The 14,476-nt window shown below is 43.2% G+C and overlaps 1 protein-coding gene across 5 annotated transcripts in view; it reads right to left on the bottom strand.

Moving 5' to 3' along the window:
* ZC3H12B (zinc finger CCCH-type containing 12B) overlaps nucleotides 1-14,476 on the bottom strand; it is a 116,588-nt gene that overhangs the window by 25,041 nt on the left and 77,071 nt on the right. Inside the window, exons 1-2 of one of the 5 annotated variants that reach the window (XM_089781624.1) lie at nucleotides 7,500-7,796; nucleotides 1,384-1,517 (exon numbers count right to left, since the gene is read on the bottom strand). The exons of 2 other annotated variants lie outside the window; for them this stretch is intronic. The gene's annotated coding sequence lies outside the window, so the exon portion shown is untranslated. Of the gene's footprint in view, nucleotides 1-1,383; nucleotides 7,472-7,499; nucleotides 7,797-14,476 lie in introns of those variants that run through there. 2 more of the 5 variants (XM_006136146.5, XM_025178013.3) reach the window with 2 other exon arrangements.

The raw sequence follows: 14,476 nt of genomic DNA, 5'->3' as shown, positions 1-14,476 counted from the left end.
ATCCATTTTCACTGACGGGGTAGTAGAGAAGAGGTTAACAGGGGCTTGGAGAGGAGTCCCATGAGTGCTGTGAGCTGTAGATTGCAGGTCCCATTAGTTCTTTGATAAGTAGGAATACTTTATTTAGGACACTCTGGAACTTTACCATGGTTGCATGTTCCTGAATCAGTACGTAACGAGCTGAGATCATCACCAGGTGTGCCATGCTCACGGTGGATAATTGATTATAAAAAAATAGACTGTTTATTTTTTTTAAATCATCATAAATAAAATATTAAATTTCTCATTTAAAAATAACAGTTACAATTAAATCTTATCACAAACGAACTATTTCTACACGTACAGTCTCATAAACATGAATTAATGGCTGTAGTCTGTTCAGCCTAACAACTAGCTATTGTTCCTTGAAAGTTCTGGGCTTTCAATTTCTGTTAGTCTTGCTGAGATACATGTGCAAAAAGAGACAGAAAGTTTTGGATTTTCAATTTCTAAGCCAAGCCAAGTCTACTCTAAACAGAAGATCGGAACTGCCATGATCAATCTTCCAGAGATCTATTTAGCACATCTAGTTAAGACTTGCTAACTCAAATTCAGAGGGCACCTCCCACTGGCTGCCATTACTCCTGCTTGTGCAAGGAGTAAGAGACAGCAACAGGAGCATTTCCCCATTCCCTGTAGGGATGGAGGGGAAACATGAAATAAGATACGTCAACTCCAGCTACATAATAAACATAGATGGTGTTGCATATCTTGCTTTGACGTTCCCTGTGACTGTAGACCTGTGTTTAATCTGCTGAGAAACATGTACAAAGACATACACAGTCTGGACAGATTTGTTTTTGTTCTGTGCTTATATGGTGGTAAATCTAGGCCAAGCATGGCAGAGTTAGTTAAGACACTGTTTAAAGACAAAGAAACAATATAAAGTAAAGAGGAAGAAAGGAACATTGGAGTGGACTAGAAAGCAAAAGGGAAGACATTATTCAGCACACACACAGCTTCCTATATTCCCCTACATTTTTACCACAGAAAAACTGTCATGGCTTCTGGGTGTAAAAGGCTACCATTCTTTCAGAATAAGCTATTTTGGAATAGTTATTCCGAAGTGTTCGTAACTCGGATCCCACAGAGTTACATGACGACCATGCTGTTCGTAAGTGCAGATCGCTGTTCGTAACTCGGATCTGCATTTACGACCACTTTGGTCGGAAGTGCAGAAGGTTGTCAGTGGAGGTGGTCATAACTCGGGGAGCGACTGTAGTCTGAGACAGGCTTCCCTAATATAGATGTGCTATCTTGATTTAGAACCCCAAAAGAAATAACTTAGAATGACTATGGTGAGGGGCTATTTCGAAATAGCCGAAGTGGAGTGTCTTCACACACCTTATTTCGCAATAGCTATTTCGGAATCGGTGCTATTCTTCATAGAATGTGATTTACAGAAGTCGGAATGAGCTGGCCCTTTCAGTTCTAGTATTCTATGATATGTCTGGTGTGTCTTGGTCTTAGAGGAGAAGCTGAAACACCAAAAAAGATATTAGATTCGACTGGATTTTTTTGTCAAGAACATTAATGCCATTTAAAGGAAATTTACATCTCTTTCATGTTCCTTACTTCACTCACTTTCATGTATCTTTCATCCCTTTAGAATGGGAGCAGGGATTAAAAGAAGGAAAAAATATCAAGGGAACATATAAGAACACAACCAAGTAAGTGAATTATTTATCCAGAAGAGCATCTCTCATATATAATTTGCCTTTAGAAACTTTTTTAAAGCAGTTTCCTCCTCTCCCAAGAAGCCAAAGTGGCTATTATGTAGTGTCTGTGGTCTAACCTCAGAAAGCAATATTAGAATTATTCCCCTGATGTAAAATGATTGTTTCTAAATCTGCTGGCTAAAAATAAGTATCAGGGTCTTTCTTGAAAAAATCACTGCACATTCAACATAATTAGAATCAAAATAGTGTCTGACACTAACTTCTTTTTTTATTTTGAAGCTAAAAAGTACTGAAACTAGATTTTCATCCTAAAATGTACCACAAACCTGCCTGTAGGTAGGGGTGGGCAATAATTTTTGGTGGGGGTGCACTCCAAGATTTTGGAAAGTGATCAAGGGCCACATTTTTCTGTGGAGAGGGAGCAGGGTCTAGGATAGAGGTTGAGCTCAGATGGGTGCATGGAGTAAGGGACTGGAGTGCAAAAGACGGTGTGAGGTCTGCAAGAAAGTTTGGGCAAAGGAGGGGGTTGTGACCTGGGTCAGGGGTTTGGGGTGTAGGGTTAGGGAGGGAATGTGGGTGCTGGAGAGGATTCTGGCCTGGGTGAGAGTGGCTAGGAGGGGGTGCAAAGTCCGGGAGGGAGCTGTAACCTGGGAGAAGGGGAAAAGGGGATGCAGACTGCAGAGGGTGTGGATGGTGACTTGGGGCAGCAGAATAGGGTGCTGGGTATGGGAGGGTGTTTGGGTGCAGGATAAGATTCTGATGGAGGGGTGCTTGAGGGGGTATAGGGTCTGGAAGGGTGTTGTGACCTGGGGCAGAGGGGTGCAGAGGGTTTGGATGGTGACCTGGGGGAGGGAGTTGGGCTGTGGGAGAAGCAAGGTGCCAGAGGCAGGTTCTGGCTGGGAGGCGCTTACCTAAGCCAGCAGCCCTGCAACTCCCCAAGGCAGGCTGGGCTCCCTGACTGTGCAGGCCCGCTTGAATCTGCAGGCTGCTCCCCCCCTTCAGGCCACTCACTCAGCTCCTATTGGCTGGTTTATAGCCAATAGGAGCTGAGAGATTGGCTGTGGTCCGTTCCTATTGGCCAGTAATTTCTGGCCAATGGGAGCTAAGGATTGGGCTGGGGGCGGGGAGATCACACAAAGCTTCCCCTTCCCTGTAGAGAAGAGAGCTGCATGGACTGTGCTTTAAACGGTGCAGCTGTGTGCCTGAGGATCCCCCCAGGGTGGTCCGCGGGTTGGATCCAGTGGTTTGGAGGACCTGCGAGCCTGTCTTAGCCCCAATGTACCACCAACCAGGAGCCACCTGAGATAAGCAGCGCCCAGCTGGAGCCAGCTCCGAATCTCCGCCCCAGACATGAACCCTTCCTGCATCCCAAGCCCCTGCCCTAGCCTTGAGCCCCTGAACCCAAACTCCCCTACAGAGCCTGTACCCTAAACCCCCTCCTGCACCCCAACTCCTTGTCCCAGGCTTAGCTCAGAGCCCCTCTCACTCTAAATCCCTTAGCCCAAATACCAGATCTTGTGCCCCCACCCTCTGCCCCAGCCCGGTGAAAAGGAGGGAGGATGAGGGAGGGAGGGAAGCCGGAGTGAGCAGAGGCAGGGCCTCGGAGAAGGGGAGGGAAGGATGTGGGGCAAGGCTATTTGGGTTTGAGGTAGATCCTGGATTGTATTTAAATTCAAAAAGTGATTTTGTGCTTTAAAAAGTTGGAGACCACTGATTTACATCATTATCCTCTCCACTGAAGTGCAACTATTTTTGTGAAAGAATCTACCACATTTTTGAGAAATCCCTCATGGGCAACCTGAGGCTTCTAGCTCTCTGCAGTCTGACTGAGAATGAAGCTGTTACCATGGTTGTCATTTGAATTGGCACTCTTGAAGGTAAAGAGTCCTTGTATAGACTGGCTCAGAAGGTCCCTTGGGAACGGTGTGGGAAAGAGAGGGGAGCAGTCTAGAGAGCCCGGTTCAGAAGCAGGTCTCATTGACTTGGTCATTAGGAAAACCTGAAGGCAGGTTTCCCTTTCTTTCCTAGTTTAGGAACTGATAGATTTACAAATCACACATTCACTAGGAATATGCAATTATCCCAGACTGTAGAGGCACTTTGAGTAGCCATCTGAAGCTGTGAGAGTTTCCTTGCATGAGGGGCACTGTTTAAACCTTGATGAACCAAATAAGATCTAAAAGTTGCACCAGGCAACTGAATTACTAAAAGCTATGACTATTACTATACTCTAATTGTAGAATTATTTAGTAAGGCTATCAAGAAAGCTGATGTTTCTTGAACTGTTGGGATCTCTCTCTCTGTCATGTGTAAGTGAGAAGAAATGAATAGTGGCAGGTACACTTCGCCCTTATATACCTTCAGCGAGAAGCAAGAGGACATGTGTATCTGATGAGTACTGATAGCGGAAAAATTTCCCATCTTTGTCATATGACATGCCCTGATATGTGTGGGGAGCTGCCTTGAAAGCCGACTTCCTGCATGTATGGACTCCCTGCTGCCCCCCTCACCCTCCATGCTGTTGCCCCTCTATCAGAGGCACCAGCACATGCGGGGTGGGAGGGCAGGCGGCTCTGCAGGATCCAGTGTTCATGGGAAGCCACCTTAAAAGCCAGGCACCAGCTCCTACCTCCCCACCTTGCTGTCTTTGGTACAGAGGCAGCAAGGGGGGGAGTGCATATAGTTGATAGGATTAACCAATAAGCCTGTCGTTTAGTCGACTACATGTTGACATCTCTAAGGGGAAGTAAGTAGGACTCTGAGTGTCGCTATTTCTGTGTTACTGCAAATGTAGTCTGTCATAAGCTCCTGAAGGGAAACTGACAGGCACTAAACCCAGTTGGGCCTGTTGTATTATCATGATTGGGAACAGGGGCTGCAGCCTGTGTAAAGTGGCTAGAGTACAAGGTTGCACTCAAAGTAAGATACGGGAAACCAGGTCTGTAATCTGATGGGTGCACCCAATAAGAGAAAAGAATTTGTGAAAGAACAAAAAGGTCAGCACACATCTACCTTACTTCCTAGACAGACCTATCTTACCTCACATCTCAAAACTTTGGGGGCCTGGGTCTCTCTCTGTTTCCCAAAAGTAATTATCCCAGAGAGATAGAGTTACTTTTTTATCCAACCAGTTCAGATAGACCAAAAACTATTTGGTGGGCTCCACAGGAGATCAAGTCAATCTCTTCCAGGCAAATGCCATCCCCCATTGTTTCATAACAATCCCAAGTGTTTGTTGAAGGAGGTCATATTTTGAGTCATTTTTGCATTCCTACTCGTTTTTTCAACAGCTTGCTATTCAAATAAAAACCAATATATTCACATTAAATCCCTTATAAAAAATATAAAAAACATTACAAAGCAATCCAAATCAGTCACATTATGTATCAAAATATTTTTCATTAACTTTAGTTTCCTTACTCCTTGGAAAATTTTATTTACAATCTTTCCTTATAAAACACTTTCCTCCCCCCATCATGTGCCAATAGTGATGTGCTGCTGTAGAATTCCACATGAACAAGAGGAATCTGGCATTTTAAAAGAGCTTTAAATCATGTCTTGACAGAATAGCTATACATTTAAAGAATTACTTGAACTTTGCAAATTTAGAGAAGAAAAAATAAAAGGAGGCCAAATTCAGAACCAATCAACCTAGAAATGAGGTATTGTTAAATGATAAATAAGAATCACATCCTAAATACTATAAGTTACTGTAGAAACTTACTCTAATTAATATACATCTCACACACACCCATTTCCATTCCAAACATAGTAGTATTTCAGTATTTCCACTTGTTTTTCTTTAACATACACTCAAAGCATATCCCCAATCTTGTATGTATGCTCTTACGTAAGTATGGAAACTCCTTAGGTTTTGTGGAATTCACTTCCTCTAGTGTAGTTGCATACAAGTTAAAAATCATTAGCCACTAGATAAATGAATTGTTTAAATGAAATTTCGTTAAGTAATCTGTTTAAACTAGAAGCTTAATCTAATTAAATTATATGAGAAACATACAATATTTTAAAACAGAAGAAACTGCATCCCTTCTCTTAATCCTCATATAGACTAAGTCTACACAACAGCTGGGAGTGCGCTTCCCAATGTGGACATAAAGACTTGCACTAGCTCTGCTTGTGCTAAGGATGTGAAGGACTAGTCGACTATCTGATAAACAAATGCTTATTGGATAGTCAAGAGGATAGTCAACTAGTTGCTTCCGGCCCCCTTGCTGCCTCTATCAGATAGAGGCAGCAAGGATGGGGGGAGGAAGAAGAGGGGGTACTTCAAAGCCGCAGCGCCGCTTGAAGCCTAGGGCCAGACCCCGGGCTACAAGCTGCATGCAGCCCTGGGGCAAGCTGGGGTATCCCCAGGCTGTACATAGCGTTTCAAAGCAGTAGTGCCACATGGAGTCTGGGATCGAACCTGGGCTCTGTGCAGTGCTGCCACTTTGAAATGCCTCGGGGAGCCTGGTGTCGGGCTGCTAATGTCCTTTCAAAGTGGCAGTGCTGCACTGAGCCCAGGATCAGCCAGAACTCCCCAGCTGACCCCAGGCTCCATGCGGCACTGCCGCTTTGAAACACCGCGGAGAGCCCAGCACCAGGCTCCTTACGGCATTTCAAAGCACCAGTGCCACATGGAACCTAGGATCAGCTGGGGACTCCATGCATCGCTGCCACTCTGAAATGCCGTGGCTGACCCCAGGCTCCACACGGCACTTTCGCCTTTGAAGTGTAGCAATAGCCCTAGTGCTGTTGCTAAACTTCAAAGGCAGAGGTGCCCTATCGACTAACTGAATAGTCAATGCAAAATGCATCGACTGTTCGATTAGTCAATTACCCAATACTTAACATCCTTAGTTTGAGCAAGACCACTAAAAATAGTAGGTTGGCAACACATCCATGGGCTGGGTAAGGATTGTACTCTACCAGCTAACTTTAACTGTGCCCTGTGTCACTGCTGCCAGACTGTTATTTTTAGTTTGTTAAAAACAGCAGTGCTAGTGTGCATCTACCTGCGCTGAGAAGCACCCTCCCAGCTGCAATGGTTTCTACTCAAAAACAATACCACAAAAACGCAGCTATATAAAATGTATAGCTATATTTTGTAAAATATAATCTCTGAATAAAAAAAGAGCACTTTCCTTGCATATAATCTTTTTCTCTGCTATTACTATTTTGTATAGTGAACAGCTCAAAGACAAAGAGTTTCTGTCTCTATTCACAAAGTCTTGGCTTACCGAAAACATAGCAGTCACTCTAAGGATGTTTTTTTAGACAGCATAACTGTAAGCAACTCTACTGACTCAAAATTTAGAGCCAGGTTTAAAACTGTAATGAAATACCTTTGAGAATTATTATGCTACTACTCCTTCCTTCCACATTTAGGACTTTAAAAAAAAATGAAAATCCCAACTGAACTGGAAAAATCAAGTTTGCTCTCAAAATATACTTTATTTTTTACTAAAAAAAAATACTATCCATATGAAATGTTACTATGATCGCTCTCTCATGCACACACAAAATGTGCTTTCATATCTTTAATTCATTCATACTTTCCTAATTCCACAATATCCTTAACTTTGCTTTTTAACATCAACATACCTAACCTACCACAAATAAACCTCACATTTCTCTAGAGATTAGATGTTTTAACGAACTAAACCAATAATACTGAAAACAGAAAGTTAGCTTTGCCTGAATTCAAAACTGATTTAAAAATACATCAACTAGACAGGCTACTTTATAAGCAAATATTATTACTGCTACTAGCATACTTACTTCTGCTGTGCCTCTATAGAAAGCAATTCAGTTGTAATCCATGTTGGGAAGCTGTATTGTATATTTACAAGGATTGTTTTCTACCAGACTGTATGTGCCAAGGTTTCTTAGTCTTTGACCACTGGTGGATATGTTATGAAAGCTTGCTCTAGTGAAACACGCCCACTTCCGTGACTCACCCAGGAGTTTCTTGACTTTATTTTTTTTAATGTCAACTCTTGGTTGAAAACTGTTAACTAGGGAAATTCAGCTGTGTCATTCCTCTTGCATGGCAATAGAAAATGTACTGTCTGTGACTTAATGATCACTATTATCTCTGAATGTATAATTATGAAATAGTAATTATAAATTTGTTTTAAAATAGCTCCAGTTAACTTCCAGCTAATTCACAATTAAATCACAATGTTACAGAATTTCTCTCTTGGTAAATATTGTCCTGCTGAATTCACAGCCATGAAAAATACATCAGAGATTGTGAAATCAGGTCTTTTATGTGCTTTTACCCTATATTATATACATTTCACAGGGGAGACCAGGGTTTCTCAATCTCAGGTTCTGATGCAAAAGGGAGTTGCAGGGAATGTTATTTTAGCGAGATCCCGGTATTGCCACCCTTAACTTCTGTGCTGGCTAGGCAAGTGGAGGATGATGACCGTTGGCAGGACACCTAGTTCTGAAGGCAGTTCTCCTCCCCTCCATCCCCAGCAATAGAGCAGAAGTAAGCATAGCAATTCCATACCATGCCATGTCATTCTGTGCTACTCAGGTGGTGGCTCTGCCACTCTCCAGTCCTGCTGCCCAGCTCTGAAGGCAGCATTGCCACCAACAGTAGCGCAGAAATAAGGGTAGAAATTCCTCTACAATAACTTTGTGACCCCCCCCCCAGCTCCATTTTGGGTCAGGACTCCTATAATTACACCACCATGAAATTTCAGATTTAAATAGCTGAAATAATAAAAATATTTTTAAAATCATATGATTGTGAAATTACCACAATGGACTGTGAATTTGGTATTGATAAATCATGGACTGAGTGACAGAGAAAACTCTTTAGGGCAGCGTTTCTCAAACTGTGGGTCCTGACCACTTGGGGGGGGGGGGTTGCGAGCAACTTAGAGGGGGGTCGCGAACAACTGAGAGGGTGGTTGCATCTATGGAGAGGGGGGTTGCAGTATCACAAGTTTGAGAACCCCTTCTTTAGGGAAAGAGGTTCTGTCCCCCATTAGCCCTCCTCCTCACTTTCTACCATGTCATAACCAGCACCAGTAGGACTCATCACGATCTTCTATCTCTCTTGGGATAAAGACACAATTAATCCTGACAAGCTGACTTATTAGCAAGTAGCATGTCAAGCACCAGGCAACTCCAGAAGGGCATACTGAATTACAAAGGAATTCTTCCACTTCCTTAGCCCACAAAACAGTTGCAGAACTTTTTCACAGCAAATTCTTCAGCCTAATGGCTCTAGGCAGCTCTCACTGTACAAATTCCCACTACTGCCAGAAGATCAAAAGATCTTTGTGACAGCAGATCCCCTAGTTTTTCTTCTGCCATATCTGCATATTTTCACACAAGTAGCACCTCAGGAGCTTGACACAGCTTGTGCAAGGATCTCTCGCTGCAAAGTCCTCATCCTATCCAACCTTCACGTTAATACATCAGAATTGCACCTACTTTACTGTCATGAGAACCTCCATAGTCTTAGGAACAAATCCAGCACCACATCTACATGCATAGAGCTTGCACATTTGGGGGGAAAGTATCATGCTTCTGCAGTAGGCAGGTAGTCCCTCTCATTTAGTTTAGCAGATTTTCTGTCCTAATAGTAAAACAGAGCTTATAAAATCTGCCATAAATGTTGGGCAAACAAAATATTTACACAATCACTTTCCTCTCAAAACATACTTTCACTTTGTTGCATAGTATTAACTCATAATTCAAAGATTTGAGAGAAGAGACTATAGTATAGCCAAAACAACACTCAGGAAGAGTGATTTCTGACTAAAAACATTAGCAGTCCAAACACATTTATTTCTGTGATGAAAAAATAGTATATTCAAAAACTAATGGAAATAGAGATTTACACTAAATTATAACTCATTTTTTCATCTTGAATTATTTACAAATCTTGGACGTTTAACATGACTGATTCAGAGATGCTAAACAGGAAAAAAGCTTCCAGAAATCTTATCCAGAACCCTTGTTTCAGGAAAAAGGGACAAGACCATCTCTGAGGCCATGTCTAGACTTCAGAACTTTTCTGGGATACCGGAGGTATCCTGGAAAAGCTATGCCACGTTCAAGGAAAGCGTCCGCTTTTTTGGAACAATTTCCGAAAAAAAAGATGCATTCTTTTGCCAATCCTGTAATCCTCATTGTATGAGAAAGAAGGGATGTATCGAAAGAGGAGGTTTTTCAGAAATTTGGCCCCATGTAGCTGGGCCAAATTTCAGAAAAGCTGCTTTTGAAAGAAAAGTGGAAAAAGATACACAAATTGTGGTTTGCAATTTGCATATCTCTTTCCGACTTTTCTTTGTCATGTAGACCTAGCCTGAAAGGCAAAGCAACCTTACTATTATAGGCCCTATGGAAACAGCATCTTCTCACTAGAAGAGACTGGAATACTTGGTGTTCCAAGATGTGCTACTCTTCAAAAGGCTTTTGTTTCCTTATGTTGTCTGCTAGTATTTAATGTTAACATGAAGCTGTTTAATTATTGCTAAATTTTATTTGTTTAAATGGGACTTCATTGAAAAGAGTACTTAGTATTTATGAGCTCTGTATGAATCTTTACATCTTGAACAGTTCTGAATATTTTCTGCCAAATCTTTTTTTAATAAGTCCTACAAAGTATTGAGTCAGAACAGCCAGTGCATCTCCTCAGCAACTATTAGGCTACTGTGTATACATCACATCTGTCCTCTGCTTTCTACTCTGGTTTCCCATATAATTTAGAATCAAGTTCAAGGTCTTGGTCCTTATCTATAAATTGCTGCATGGGCTATGCTCAGGATATCTAAAAGACCATCTAAAGCTTCAGGATGAAGACCATAGTCAATAACTACATTCTCTGGCACAATGGAACTCTCAGTATAAAGTTTGCCTATACAGGAGACAGAATTTTTCCAGGGACTGTCTGAGACTGTTGAATGAACTCCTCCTGGAACTAAGGACTGTCACAAACCTTACCACTTTCTGTTCCAAGTGCAAGGACCATTTTTTAACATTACCTTCTCTAACACACAGTAACAGGTATATCTATTTAAAAAAACAAATAACTAACAAGACAAGGCATCCCACTGCATACACTTCTCTTGCTGGGGAGAGGATTAAAGAACAAACACATGACAAATTAGTGGTCACAATGCTTAATGCACTACTAGAAGGTGTTCAGATTCTAGGATGATCAGCACAGTAAAAGAGCCTAAACAGAACAGACAGGTAGAAAAATGCATGTACTTCCTTTAGAGAATCTCTACAAATCAACCTCTCTTTCCCTCTTCCCACTCTATACAGCTTGGAGAGCGCACTTTATTATATACATTCTGATTCTTCTCAAAATGCTTCTGAAAAAAATAGGAAGAGAATCCCTGTCCCAAAGACCTCACAATCTAAGGGCCGAATTCTCAAAAACGCTCAAACACATGAATAACTTCACTACATACTAAATCCACCATTTAGTCACCTGAAATGTAGATATGAAATGTTGTTTTCTCCTACAATACTGTACTTATTTTGGGTGGGAAAGTTATAATATTATTATAATAAATAATAATAATATAAACATAGAATAACATCTATAATTAAAATAAAAAGAGGAAAATCTGTTAGATTTTATTTAAGGCAAGTGTTATATCTGTCTGCAGCCATACTTCATCAATTTGGAATTGTTTCTAAAAATATAAATTCTGACTTGATAGGCTATCCTCAATACTCCATTTTCATATACTCTGTTTGTCTGTTTCTTAGGGTACGTCTAGACTACATAGCTCTGTCGACAGAGTCATGTAAAATAGTTTATTCGGTATAGTCAAAGGAGCAGGGATTTAAATAATCACCGCTTCATTAAAATAAAAACGGCTGCCGTGCTGTGCCGACGATCAGCTGATCTGGAACAGCGTGGCAGTCTAGATGTGGCGCAGTTGACAAGGAAAGCCTTCGTCGACCACTCCGCTATGCCTTGTGAAATGAGGTTTACTGGAAATGTAGACAAAGGCTTCCCTTGTCAACCGCGCCGCGTCAAGACTGCTGCGCTGTGCCGGATCAGCTGATTGTCGACACAGTGCGGTGGCCATTTTTATTTTAATGAAGCGGGGATTATTTAAATCCCTGCTTCTTTGACTATACCGAATAAACTATTTTACATGACTCTGTCGACAGAGCTATGTAGTCTAGACGTACCCTAAGAAACCGTTGACGAAGCGATGTAGTCGACGTACCGTCGACGGAGCCATGTAGTCTAGAAGTAACCCCACAGTATAATACTAGTCAAAATGACAGAATTCCCCTTCTGTTAACTAGAATGAAAACACTCATGAATGGAAACAACGAAACACTGTTGGCTTTGTCATGCATTTTCTGCGTCCCCGTGTGATATGTAAAATGAAATCTTAAGTTTAACTGTAAGAAACTTAAAATCTTGAACATTTTACCAAGATCCTGTTTTATTTCTTCTGAAAAATCTTAACTGTTCTATATGAAATAGCTTTGGGGTAGATTCTCTGCTCTGTTCAACTTCCTTTGTGAAACACAGGTGCTATACAGGGAGAAAAACACATCCACAAACCCCTTCCTGAAATTCCCATCTTGCAGGGCCAACATACCTGCTTTTTTTGCCTCCCTATTTGAAGCATCTGGTGGAAAGAGAAATGATGTGGGCAGGAATGGAAAGTGTTCTCTGCCAATACCCAGATAACACATAATCCCTACAGGACTGTCGTCATCTGTCACAAGTTAATGCAGCCCCCAGGCTGCTGTAACCTCATCTGGGGCAAAAATGAGAGTGCAAAAACAAAAGCTCATTGAGATGTATTGTATATACATATTTAATTCCTCTCTCAGGGTATGTCTACACTACAAAGTTAGTTCGAACTTTAATAGGCGCTACACTAGCGCTCTGCTAGTTCGAATTTAATTCGAACTAGTGGAGCGCTTAGTTCGAACTAGGAAAACCTCATTTTACGAGGATTAAGCCTAGTTCGAACTAGCTATTTCGAATTAAGGGGTGTGTAGCACCTTAATTCAAACTAGTGGGAGGCTAGCCCTCCCCAGGTTTCCCTGGTGGCCACCACCAGGGAAACTCGTCTGCCCCCCTCCCGGCCCTGGACCCCTTAAAGGGGCACGGGCTGGCTACGGTGCCCGTGCCAGGTGCAAGCCTGCCAGCACCCAGCCAGCAGACCCTGCACCTGGCACGGATCGAGCCACCCACCTGATGCCCCCCAGCCCTCCCCCTCTTCCCAGGACAAGGTTGACGGCTCCCGGGAGCTTGCCTGGGACCGCAAGAGGCGGGCACCCGCCTGGGCTAGTGCGGACATCGTGGACCTCGTCCACAACCTCCGCACTAGGCACAGGAAAGTGGCCGGCTAGGGCAGGAGAGCTGCCAGCCTGGCCACCCAGGAGCAGGTGTGCATGAAAATCAAGGTGGTCCACTGAGACCCCCGACCCTGAGCCCTGAGCTTACAATGGCAGTACTGGGTCAGACCAAAGGTCCATCTAGCCCAGTAGCCTGTCTGCCGACAGCGGCCAACCCTAGGAACCCTGGAGGGGATGGACCGAAGACAGTGACCAAGCCATTTGTCTCGTGCCATCCCTCTCAAGCCTTCCACAAACCTTGGGCAGGGACACCACTCCTACCCCCTGGCTAATAGCACTCCATGGACCCAACCTCCATGACTTGATCTCACTTCCCTTTAAACTCTGTTCTAGTTGTAGCCTTCACAGCCTCCTGCAGCAAGGAGTTCCACTGGTTAACTATTTGCTTTGTCAAGAACAACTTTCTCTTACTAGTTTGAAGCCTGCTACCCATTCCTTTCCTTTGGTGTCCTCTAGTCCTTCTTTATGGGAACTAATGAAGAACTTTTCTGTATGCACCCTCTCCACCCAACTCCTGCTTTTAGAGACCTCTATTCTGTCCCTCCTCCGTCTCCTCTTTTCTAAGCTGAAAAGTCCCAGTCTCTTTAGCCTCTCTTCATATGGGATCTGTTCCCAACCCCTGATCATTTTAGTTGCCCTCTCCTCTCCCACCCTTTCTCTTCCCCTCTCCCACCTTCTTTTCCCAGTCTCCCCCAGTTTTGTTCAATAAAGACAGATTCCATTTTTGAACACAATTGTCCTTTATTTTGTACATCAAGAAGAGGGGCTAGGGAAGGGTAAGTGGAAGGAGGTGAGGGAGGAATGGGGTACGCGCCCCCGATGGGGAGGACTAGGCTGGTTCTGCGGGCTTCTGGGGGTGGAAGCTCTCCTGCAGCCCCCCCAATTGTCCCCTCTCCCCAGATTGCAGCCTGCGGCAAGTGCAGCCGGGCTGATGGCCGAGTGCTGTGATGTGCCCAGTGTGGGTACTCCGGGCAATCCAAGCCAGGACTGCTTTGCAAGCAGGACACCCCTGAGAACTGTCTGTCCGGGGTGGGGTTCGGGACCCTTTAAGCACAGCCCTCGGCTAGCCTGAGACAGCATCTCCACGCTCTAAGTCCTCTTATGATGCCCTGCCAGCACTGCTTCCGGCCATCCTTAAGCCCGGTTCAGGGTCCATTTAATGTGGACATGCTAGTTCGAATTAGCAAAACGCTAATTCAAACTAATTTTTTAGTCTGGATCTGTTAGTTCGAATTAGCTTAGTTCGAATTAACTAATTCGAACTAAGTTAGTTCGAATTAACTTTGTAGTGTAGACATACCCTGAGTGTGTGTGTGTCTCACGTGCTTACAAATCAGTTCCTTTTGGACAGTAATGTCTGCTGTGGACAAGCATAAGCTCTGAGT

The sequence above is a fragment of the Pelodiscus sinensis genome, chromosome 13 (assembly GCF_052426305.1).
Source record: "Pelodiscus sinensis isolate ZL-2025 chromosome 13, ASM5242630v1, whole genome shotgun sequence".
NCBI lineage: Eukaryota > Metazoa > Chordata > Testudines > Trionychidae > Pelodiscus > Pelodiscus sinensis.
The sequence above is the reverse complement of the archived record's forward strand: the minus strand, read 5'-3'. Positions and strand labels throughout refer to the sequence as shown.